General features: G+C 31.4%; 1 protein-coding gene across 3 annotated transcripts in view; it reads left to right on the plus strand.

Moving 5' to 3' along the window:
* The window catches only part of LOC143070619 (uncharacterized), a 157,606-nt gene that overhangs the window by 42,752 nt on the left and 102,374 nt on the right, over positions 1-12,480 (plus strand). Inside the window, exon 1 of one of the 3 annotated variants that reach the window (XR_012976607.1) lies at positions 6,381-6,491. The exons of the other annotated variants lie outside the window; for them this stretch is intronic. The gene's annotated coding sequence lies outside the window, so the exon portion shown is untranslated. Of the gene's footprint in view, positions 1-6,380; positions 6,492-12,480 lie in introns of those variants that run through there. 3 annotated transcript variants of the gene reach the window in all.

Consider the following 12,480-nt stretch of genomic DNA (forward strand, 5'->3'; position numbering starts at 1 on the left):
CTCAAAAAATATATTACCCCACAACCGCAAATGTCCATCTTTTTAGGTCGCATGTAGATTTATTTTGTGTTGTTGAGTTACTGCCGTATTGACGTATATCCAATAGCCTCATTTTTTTAAAATAAGAAAGTCAACACACTATAGTTAATATGGACGTTACGACATACGTTCATTGTTTTGAACAGAATATAAAAATAAATGAACCACTGAAACCATTGCAATCGCTTACGTAAATAGAACTACGTACACTATAACCTTATGAAATATTTAAGAAACATAACCATCTCCTGTCAATCATTTCAATACTTTATGCTATAACATATTTTATTTTAAAGGTACTCCACAATTATTTTTTTGTAAAGATGTGTTTCGAATAAAATATAACTATGTATATAAAATTACTAAAAAGAGATGTTAATTCTGTCAATTCCCGTTTTCTATTTCAATTCCGTATTCCGTTCCGTCTTTCGTTTTCAGCCTTTTAGCAACACCCCTAGTAACGAGTGATATTGCCAACGCTTGTCGCCAACGTCGCCTGGAATCGTATATATATAACTAAATGTTCCAAGGAGCCTGTGTTGTTTACATTATATTTTTATTTACAATTGATGCATGAAATAATGCCATCGTTATACTTTTTCTTTAGTTTCAGAGATACAAGTCAAAACTTTATTTCCCTCCTATGTTATATTTTTAGCCATGTTGGCCATGTTGGTTGGCAGACATGGTCATCAGATACATTTAAAAAAAAACTAAATACCTAAATGCTTAATTGTGGCCAAGTTTGGTAAAATTGTCTCAGTAGTTTAGGAGAACACTTTTGTAAAATATTACAAAAATTTACGAAAAATGGTTAAATTTGACTTTAAAGGGCAATAACTCCTTATGGGGTCAATTTACCATTTTGGTCATGCTGACTTATTCGTAAACCTTACTTTGCTGATGTTAATTGTAGTGTACAAATTATCACCATCTTTAATAATATTCAAAATAAAAACCAAAAACAACAAAATTTCCTTAAAACCACTAATTCAGGTATAGCAACCTCACAACAATTTGTCTAATTGGTCTGAAAAATTCAGAACAAATATATCTTAACCTAATGAATATTTTTAACTTGTCAAATTTACTCTAAATGCTTTAGTTTAAGAGGTATGTATATAAGCCAAAAACTGCATTTCACCCTATGTTCTATTTTTAGCTATGTCGGCCATGTTGGTTGGCAGGTGGGTTCATCGAACACAATTTTTAAACTAGATACCCTAAATATGATTGTGACCTTAGTAGTTTCAGGGGAAAAGATTTTTGTAAGATTACAAAAACTTACCAAAAATTATTAAAAATTTACTATAAAGGAAAAAATTACAAAAATACTGAAATCCGAGGAAAATTCAATCGGAAAGTTCCTAATCACATGGCAAAATCAAATGACAAAACACATCAACCGAATGGACAACAACTGTCAAATTAATGACTTGGTTTAGGTATTTACAAATTTGGAAAATGGTGGATTGAACCTGGTTTTTTGACGCTAAACTTCATTATTTTGCAACAGTCTCACCAATTTCGTTATATTTACAACGATGTGTTAACCTAAAGGGGTGAATTTACCATTTTGGTCAGGTTGACTTTTTGCAGACCTTTCTTTGCTGAGCATTATTGCTGTGTACAGTTTATCACTATCTTTAATAATATTCAAGATGATTACCAGACACTGAAAAATGCCCTTAAAATTACTATATCAGAGGCCAAATGGTCAATTGACCCCATAAGGAGTTATTTCCCTTTAAAGTCAAATTTAATCATTTATCGTAAATTTTTGTAATCTTTAACAAAAGTTTCCGCCTGAAATAATTGAAACAAATTTAACCAAACCGGCACTGTTATTTCAACGGTTATATCCTATTCCCGATTATTTATTTATTGATTGATTGATTGTATTTTAACGCTTCCTTCGCAGCTCTTACCTATATCGTAGCTGCAGTATTCATGCTTGGGGGAAACCTGATGCCAAAAATGCCAACCAAAGTTTGGCAGAACAATTGTTTAGAAATTTGAATGATTTATACACTGGCTAAGAGTGGAAACCAAAAAATTAACTCGTTCTATAAGTTAAGATTTAAATAGAACACGATATTTTTGTACCAGTAATAACCCAACACCAAGGCATGTGTCCCATTGACTAACACCTACAGTAATAGTATATATTGGAACACACGAATGATTCAAAAAAATATTTCGTTTTGAAAGGTACGATAACACGAATGAAGATAAGATTTTTCTGTTCAAAGGTGAATTATTATTTAACAAATCATATACAGTGTCCGCAACTTGTAATGTAAGATATTTCTACAGTACATTTGTACTCCGTTACACTCTTTTTATCTATCGACATAAATACTTGCTTTCATGATCTAACAGCCTGTTGCGCTAAGACGATTCATTTACCAAATTACTTTTTAATTAAATGTTGATTTGTTACTTGTGCCGGAATGAAATGGTTGTTTTTGAGACAATCACACAATAGTTAGACTATTTAAACATAACACATGTTTTCTTTCTTTTTCTTCCACTTCAAGTTTAGCCATATTAACGTCAACATTGTAGATTTCAATTAAAATATTTGATATTTAGTCAAATATATCAAATAGCTAAAGATTCTACGAAGCCATTTAAGGCCATGCTTATTCAATTTATTCCGATTTCATACAACAGATTTTTAATTTGATATAACAGATAAATAATTTGATATAACAGATTATCAATTTGATATAACAGATTATCAATTGATATAACAAATTATAAGAAATAGAAAAAACTATTTATAAATTTGATATAACAAAATGTAAATTTGATATAAAATAAAATATATTTGATAAAACAAAATGTAAATTTGATATTACAAAATGTAAATTTGATTTTACAAAATATAAATTTCATGATATACATTTTCAGTGATTACTGTCTTTTGATGAGGTTTTAGTAAAGTTTGAAAAAAAACCTGATATTCACTGAGGTCAATTAAACCACATATTTACTAAAACAAAAGACAGTAATTGTTTTATTCCATATCTAAAGAAAAAACAATGTATTTAATGAAAAATATTTATTTAAACCAATTGTACATCGCACATTTTACCATATTGATACATGTAAAAGCGCGTGACGTTTCGCACGATGAAGAACACTTTTCTCCAGGTGAATATGCATTTGTATTTTTAAAATCTAATTCATATAGAGAAACCTACTTAAATAATTCTTATATGGACAAAACCAAATTATGATAATTTGAAATAACTATTTATTAATTTTATATGACAAAACATAAATTTTATATGACAATTTACTAATGAATAGATTGTAGTTTCCACGATTCGCTATTTTAGTGAAGTGAAACAAACTAAAAATTATAAGTGATAGAGTACGGAAGCCTATTTAGGACCTCCCAAATGTATAATTTGAATTCGAAATCACGACTTCAAATCGTTATCATAAATTGTATAATTCGCTATAACGGACTTAATTTGTGATAACGAACTGGTTGAAATCTTTATTACATATTTTGTATTTCGCTATTACAAATACAATTCTTAATTACAATTGTTTTGTAATTTGTGATAACGAATTAAAATAGTTATAACGAATTGTATAATTGGTTTCAATTGATTAAACTCGTGTTAACGAATTTTAAGAATTTTGATAAATTCGTTATGATTGTCTTATTTTAATTTGTGATTTCGGATTAAACATTAATTATCACAGATTTTTAGGTCACTTGGGCCACAGGATAACTAGTTTATGAGTGTTTCTCCTCACTTTACGTCGGTCGCTGCTCATTAATTTTACTAAAATCTTCTTCGCTAGAACCTTTTCGCCATGATGAATCTAGCTTGACCACAAATTATTGGACATACAGTGAAACAATATTTTAGTGACTTTTTAATGTACAAATATAAACAAAAAAAGACTACACTCAGAGGTTTTTGTCCTGTAAACGGTTGGGCTAACTCATAAAAAGATACATAAGTACATCAGCCAGCGATCCAGTTTACTACACACAAAAACTCTTTGGATAAAAAATGTGTCTAATCAACATACTTCTTGGCCGATATAATTAAATCACTTACTTTTCATTGAAAGTCTGTTTATAGCGTTGAAAATTGAAAATCATTACTGTGTTTCGCCCCTGTATACATTTTACACAGAGGTACGAAAGTAGTTTAGCCAAAATGGTTTATCGAAGTCTAAAACCTGGGAACGAAAATCTAAAATACCAATCACATTCAAGTATTTGCTGATATGTTAATAATACTTAATAGCTATTAAAGTATTAACAATAATAGGAGTACATTTACACGTTATTTATAAAACAAAAGTATAAAATGTAAAGAGGGGAAAAGAGAACAGAAGTGCACAGAAGATAAGGCTATCCTGTAATTAAGTTCTGTGAAGAATATGTGCAATGAAAACATGACCGACATGGCGTTGTTACATTCCACACAGGGGTAAAACGCAAGTCTTTTTTTTTTATTCTGCTAACCGCAATATACACATAGTTGATAATTAGCATCAGAAGATCTACGTACCGTCTATTTACATCAAATGTGTACAATGTAATTTTCTTTTCTTGATTTTTTTTTTTCATTTTTTGTTTTGGCTATTATTGTGAAAATTATTACAGAAAGGGAGAATTTTTCAATCAATTATGAAAGCAAAGATCTACAAATAATTCCATATGATCGAAAGCGACAATTGACTCTTTTTCTCCTTTTGTTATTGTTTTGCATGTTTGCCATGTTGTTTCGCAGGCGGGCTCATTGCATACATTCTGTAGAGTAGATACCCTAACTTTTTTCTCTCTATTTACTACACTTTCCTGATAACCTTATTTTCTTTTGCACATTATATTCTATGATCTTCTCCTTTGTATATGTTGTTTGTTTTTCGAGTTAAACATGTATATGCACTTCTATTATGTTTCGAACAACATTGCAAAACATCAAACGTATTGGTAAAAACGGTCAATTGTCGCGTTCAATCTTATGGAATTATTGGTAGAACATTGCTATCTCAGTGATCAGTTTCGCTATACTAATTGACTGAAGATTCTCTCTATCTATAATAATTGGCAAAATAATAGACATACAAATGTCACACAAAATGAAAAAAAAAACGTCAATAAAGGAAAATTATTCTTACAAATAATCATTTTACAATTTTGATATAAAAAGACAGTACGTAAATATTGTGATTCTAAACAATTCTTTATCTTAAGGGGTTTCAAGGTAAACTAACATAAACTTGCATTATAACCTTGTGTGTTTTTTTTGCGCCATGTCGTCCATGTTTATACACAGGCGGGTTCATTGCACATACTCTTCAAACATGATTTTTCTCTCTCTCATTATACCTCTTTCCAAGAATAACCTCAGCTTCTTGTGCACTCGTATTTTTTTCATCCTCTTTATATTTTATATTATGTTTTAAATTACATGAACTTCTTTTATCTTCATTATAAAAAATCTTTTATATAATTAAGATATTAGCAAATATTTGAATATGATTGGTCTGTTAGATTTTCATTCCTATGTTTATACTTCAATGAACCATGCTGGTAAAACTAGTTATGTTGCCTCTGAATAAATTGTTCCCATGCGCAACGCATCAACAAATTATAATTAAACCAACTATACAATGTGTTATATTAAATTATCAAATTCGTGATAACGATTTAAATTCGTTATCACGAATATGATCCGTTATAACCAACTACACAATCCGTTATAACGATTTTAATTTGATTCCCACCAAATCGTTGTCACAAATTTAATCTGTTATATTGAATTATCAAATTCGTGATAACGATTTGATTTCGTTATCACGAATATGACTTTTTAACCAACTATACAATTCGTTTTAACGATTTTTATTTGATTTCCAATAAATTGTTGTCACAAATTTAATCTGTTGAATTATCAAATTCGTGATAACCATTTAAATTCGTAATTTCGGGATGTTTTTTGGAAGTCCTAAATGGGCTTTCGTATTTTTGAAAGCAGTTGTAGTTTTTATCCGTTGCTTTTACGACATAACATTTAATTATCTTGACTATGTTTAAATACATATGAATCCCCAAATCAGATTGTTGCACACTTAAGTGATTCCTTATGTGTACTGTCATATCAGTGCATATTTAAAATGTGAAAATCGTCAAATATTCTTGCCTTTTTATGTTATTTTGTATGACATTTGCAGCTCATTTTAAAATGACTTAGTACAGGCGTTTTTTCATGTAAAAAATGGTGAATTCAAGATGTAAACGCTAATAAGGCTAATGATACATTAAAAGAAAGAAATATATAATGACGGAAAGAAAACGCATTAGTAAAGTTATATCTGTGACACAGGTAACTCAGGTCTTTGTCAAAATAAAAGATTGAATTTCGAATGAGGTCTGGGTTGTCATACTGGATATTTACTTTAGTGTTAAGGTAAGTGTCTTTTTATAATCAGTATAAACGTTGTGTAGATCTGAGAAAATACTTGATTATTTACAATCTAGAATTTCTTTGATCAACAGTTTGACAAAGTTGAATTGTTATTTTTAGTTTATCATCATGCATCTCAATAAATCTTGATTGATAATGAATAATATTACGTCTTTTAAATTATAATCCTGGTACCTTTGCTAATTTATTAAGTATAATTTGCCCCGATTAAGTACCGAGTAAGCTTTTCTCATTACTTGGAGTCCGTCATCAGTCGTCGTCCGTTTTCGTCGTCGTCCGTTTTCGTCGTCAGATAACTTTTACAAAAAAAATTTCCACTCCAAATTTGACTTAACATATGGTAAAATATGGGGTACTTTCATTATTTGCATAGCGGTCAGTTTGCCTAATCATAACGAAAGCCATTGCAATAATATTATACATGCCCCTTGAATATAAATGCCAATATGCCAATTCTTAGGTCGTATGGACAGTTTGTCTGCATATAGTTGAATTGCACATACTTTTTGCGTTGGTTCGTGTACAAATGAACATTGAAAACTTTTGTTCTTTTCAGATCGGAAGCGTACCTATAGCGTAATTTTTACTAGTATATAAAATAACCATAAATCGTATAGAACCAAGATTAAATTTTCCCGAAATGTGTGTTACTGGAAGATTGATACGTGTTCGTTCATTTGGGAAGACAATAATCATACATATTGTTTTCACTTGTAATCGCTTCTCAAACATAAGCTTAGGAGTTTGATGATGTGTCTTGGCAATATTATAATTTTTTTTGGAAAACCAGGGAAGTGATTATTTGAGCAAAAACAATATCTGAATCGATGAAGTTATAATGTGTCAAAAAAAAGTGGTTTGTTGTACATACCTATGTGTCTTGTTTCTTTTGAATAACTCATATCCTGGAAGATATCATCTGAATGATATCAAAAGTACAAGCGAATATACACATACATTCAAAGTAAAACAAATGCACAAATTTATCTTACATTAGCACATATATTGAAAAGTGACATACTGCTTGTTTATGTTAGAAAACGTTTTAAATCGTTGTTGGTTTGGACTTTGATGTCTTGGGAGGGAACAAAACTTAGTATCAAGAAAAATCTTCCATTAAATAAAAACACTAATTTTTAATAAACTTTGGTAATAGATAAAATTATAATAGATAAATATTGATACAATAAAATTAGTCAGTCAACACTACTGCAGTAGTATGAAAAAGGTTTTGTAGAAAAAACCTCAAAAATATTAAATGTTCTCTGTCTTATGCATATGCGAGAAGAAAATAACGTAAAATCGCAACATATCTGTATATTCCAAAAAAAAGAGTGTCTTTTCTGCAAGTGTCTGTAATAAATGTGCTGCATATAATGGTTATCAATAAAAAAACATGTTCTTACAATTTTAATGTTTTTCTTATCATTATATAAATAGCACATATTGTTATAGCTGAGAGGGTGATAGAGCAGAGTGTTACCCTGAGAAAACGCTGTCAACCGCTGCGAAGCAAAGGTTGACAATTCTTTTTCGAGAAGTATTAATCTGCTCTATTACCCTATCAGCTATGTGTTATTAATTTATCATAGTGAATATCCTATCATTATTGTCTTTCACAGATTCATAGATATAGGAAGATGTGGTGTGAGTGCCAATGAGACAACTCTCCATTCAAATAACAGTATATTAAAGTAAACCATTATAGGTCAATGTACGGCCTTCAACACGGAGCACTGACTCACACCGAACAACAAGCGAAAAAGGACCCCAAAATTACTAATGTAAAACCATTCAAACGGGAAAACAAACTGTCTAATCTTTATAAAAAACGAGAAACGAGAAACACGTATAAATTACATATACAAACGACAACTACTGTACATCAGATTCCTGACTTGGGACAGGTGCAAACATTTTATTAATTTATTTAAACTTATTTTCTATGACGTCATGTACACAACAGCGTTACATGTATTAGTAAAATCAACAAAAGTGTAGAAAGATGTTTTAAATTTTTATTTTGACCGTCACGTAATAAAATCTGAGCCAAAACGTAGAACTAAGCATTGTGTTTAATAATTTGATATAAATTCAATTCATTCAAGTTCCTTTTAATTATTGATTTTGATTGGTCTGGACGAGAGGGCGTCATTTACAAATCAAAGCGATGTAAGCACTGTAGGCAGTTAACCAAAAACCAAGGCAAACATAATTATGAAAACTGTGGAAATGGTGCTTCAATTTAAAAAAAACAAAAAAACATGAAACATTCATATATAATTATACATTTATGTTCGTTTAATGAATTAATCATTAAGGCAATTAATTCATATTTTATCAAGGTTTTCAATAGCAACGTATATATCAAGTATATTTTGTTTCATGGTCATCAGTCTTGAGTCAGCAGTGGTACAAATTCACAATGATTGCAGTTCTTCTAGTTGATCGTAATTGTTCGTATTAGTTGACTGTTAGTAGTTCAAGTTGACTTTAGTACGAGCTTGTAAAAGTATGAATGGATTTGCTTCCCTGGAAAGAAAACTGAGTTTGTGTTCTAGAGTACAAAAGTTATGAGACACAAATCAGACAAATGTTTACTACTACAGGGAATATCGGTGAGGTCTGACTGACCTGTCCATAGTTAATGTAAATGACTCCCACCTTCACCCCAAGTCCATGATATCTAAGTTTGGAATAAAATGACAGGTGTTAGGTCTAGCAAAGTGATATGCATATGTGACGCCTATGAGATTGACCTTGTATGTCATTCAATCTTTTTGAAATGACAAACAGGAATGAATATGATTTAGGAGTTGGTATCTCAATCTTTTACAAGTTCTCAAAATTCAAAACACACACAAGAGGGTGTGGGTGACCCTAGGGACTACCCCTATGTTTCATTTGATTTTTTATATTGTCCCATAAATGAATATATATGGTTTAGGGGTGGGGATCTCATCTGTTTCCAAGTTATCAAACTGGATTGGGTAGGGTGACCCTTAGGACTCTTCCTGTATTTCATTTAACTAGTTCTTTTGTCCCATACATGAAAATATATGGTTTAATTTAAAGGTGGGATGTCGACTGTTTCCAAGTTCTCAAACAACAGCAGGGACTCCCCCTATATCTTATTTGATTTGTTATTTAGTCCCATCCATTAGTATATATGGTAAAGGGGTGTGGATCTCGACTGTTTCTAAGTTCTCAAACATGAGGGTGCAGTGACCCTAGGGACTCCCCCTATAATTCATTTGATTTGTTATATTGTCCAATACATGAATATATATGGTTTATGGGTGGAGATCTCAACCGTTTTCAAATTCTCAAACAGGAAGGGGTAGAGTGGCCCCACGTACTCCACATATATTTCGTATGATTTGTTATATTGTCCCATACATGAATATATATGGTTTAGGGGTGGGGATCTCGACTGTTTCCAAGTTCTTAAACAGGAGGGGTGGGATGACCCACAGGGACTACCCCTATATTTCATTTGATTTATTATATTAGTATATGACTATAAATTTTCTCTTTTCTCATTGGCTAAAAGCATAGGAAATCCTTTTTGATAAAACATTATATTCACCGCGGCAAAAATCACGAGAGGTTAATATACGATTTGGAACAGCGTCCGTGTACCTAAATATAGAAACGGGGAATTCTTGTTAGCTATTTAAGGGATGTATAAATAAAATGGTTTTTAATTGAACGACCGAATAAATATCAACCAATCAGCGCTCTCGACATAAAATCGTTTCGATCTAGTTACATGTTTCCGGCAACAAAGTATGGCTGGAGCAGCAGAAGTAGCTACTGAAAAACGCTTTTCATCGTTAAATAATGAGGAAATTAAGAAGATTTTGATAGAAAAGGATTCTAAAAATACTCGCCGATCAACAGATTCTAGCGTGAGGACATTTAAATTTAATCCAAGCATAAAATAAAAACAGTCTAGGCAAAATACCATCTAACCAAGGATATATTTCACAATCTAAAAATATTAAAATGACACTGAGAACTAAAGAGTCATATAATAAAGCAATTGTTGACTTTTGATATCAGCTGATACAATGATTTATCAACCCAAGAGATGTGATATTCATCTCGGCCGTTGGCCTTGGTGAATATCACATCTCTGGGGTTGATAAATCATTGTATCAACATAATCAAAAGTCAATAATTGTATATTGTCCCATACATGAATATATATGGTTTAGGGGTGGGGATCTCAACTGTTTCAAAATTTCCAAACAGGAGGGGTGGGGTGACCCCAGGGACTCCCCCTGTATTTCATTTGATTGGTTATATTGTCCCATACGTGAGTAAATATGGTTGAGGGGTGAGGATCTCGACTGTTTCCAAGTTCTGAAGCAGGAGGTGGTGGGTGACCCTAGGGACTTCACCTATATTTCATTTGATTAGTTATATAGTCCCATACATGAATTTATATGGTTGAGAGGTTGGGATCTCGTCCGTTTCAAAGTTATCAAACAGGAGGGGTTTGAGTGCCCATAGGACTCCACATACATATCATATGATTTGCTTACATTCAGGTATCATATAATCTAGTTGCACTATATGTGTAAAATAAGAAACTTCCAGCTATTTTAACTGACCCATCAAAATTGAGAAAAAAATACCCATTGAAATTGCAGTACTATGTTTACACTTTAAAAGCATCTAACTTGCTTTACCAACATTTATTACTGATAAAGAAAATTTATACTGTCACCAGGACCATATATATTGTTAGATATACTGTTCCCATCTGTCACAAAGACTCATTTTGTATTGGATTTTGATATTAAAATTTGTCAAAAAGTAATTTTGAGTTTAAGTACAAAATATTTTCTGTTTTTTCATCCTTTTGCATATATCTTTTGGTTTTCAATTCTAGTGTTTATATTTAGTTATTATGCAAAGATGTATTTTGTCATCTGTCTGATTTTTTTTAAGGTTCAAGGATCGCCAAAACCCGGAATTACCCATATCTGCTTCCGGAATCGGATCCGATAACGTAATTTTCTTCTTATGTCAGCCATTTTGTTTTCAATGTTGTTTTTGTCAGATACGGTTTGACTCGAATTTACACATTATTTGTCGGCGATTTTCTGTATAAAGCTAGCGGTTGAACAAAATTAACATCGCTGTCATGAATAATAATGCTAAAAACAAGTTTTGAGATCGTTTATTAGGAGACTTTGGTAAAAAGGTTTGCAAAGTTATTTATTTTATTTCCTCTCAAGTCGGACATGCCGAGCGTAGCTAGTAACCAAATCGAAAGTACGACTGCAAAATTGGAAGGTCCCAGACCTCGGACAACCGCTTATTTGAACCCTGCCTCCAAATTGAAAAGATACAAAAAATTCGTCTTATAATTTAAAATTGCCGCCAACAGCATGAACAGTGGAACTTATTTTAAGACTACTGACGTAGTTGACTACGTATTGACGACAAACAATATTCTTACGACTTTTGCCATTTGGGAAATCTAAACTACTTGTCCTTAGAGATTTTCGGCGATTAAACATTTCATACATTTGTTCTTTCACAGCTTAGCCAAAATCTAAGGGGATAATAAACTACATAAAGATTCCTAATGTGCCCTACTTCCTATGTGCAACTTCAAAACTTTTGGATAAATCGACGATCATTTAAGGTTTTTCTGATCATATTTTTTGTAATCAAGAATTTAAAGTATGAAAAAACTGTCCAATTAGTTATAAATAACATAACATCCAGGTAGATAATAACAATGGCACATATTTCAGCATTTATTGGGTAGAACACAAATCTAGGGTGCTCGCATAAGGCAGCTTAACTGCCTAAAAATGTCACCCGGTCAGCCATGTGATAAATTAAATTAACACCCTCGTATAAGCCAATCTAAATATGGCATTTTAACGTGAATTATAATAATTAAAGTTATTATATATGGCGTTGTATTACACGATTGATTATAAAACCA

This window comes from Mytilus galloprovincialis, chromosome 1 (genome assembly GCF_965363235.1).
Source record: "Mytilus galloprovincialis chromosome 1, xbMytGall1.hap1.1, whole genome shotgun sequence".
NCBI classification, from domain to species: Eukaryota; Metazoa; Mollusca; class Bivalvia; order Mytilida; family Mytilidae; genus Mytilus; species Mytilus galloprovincialis.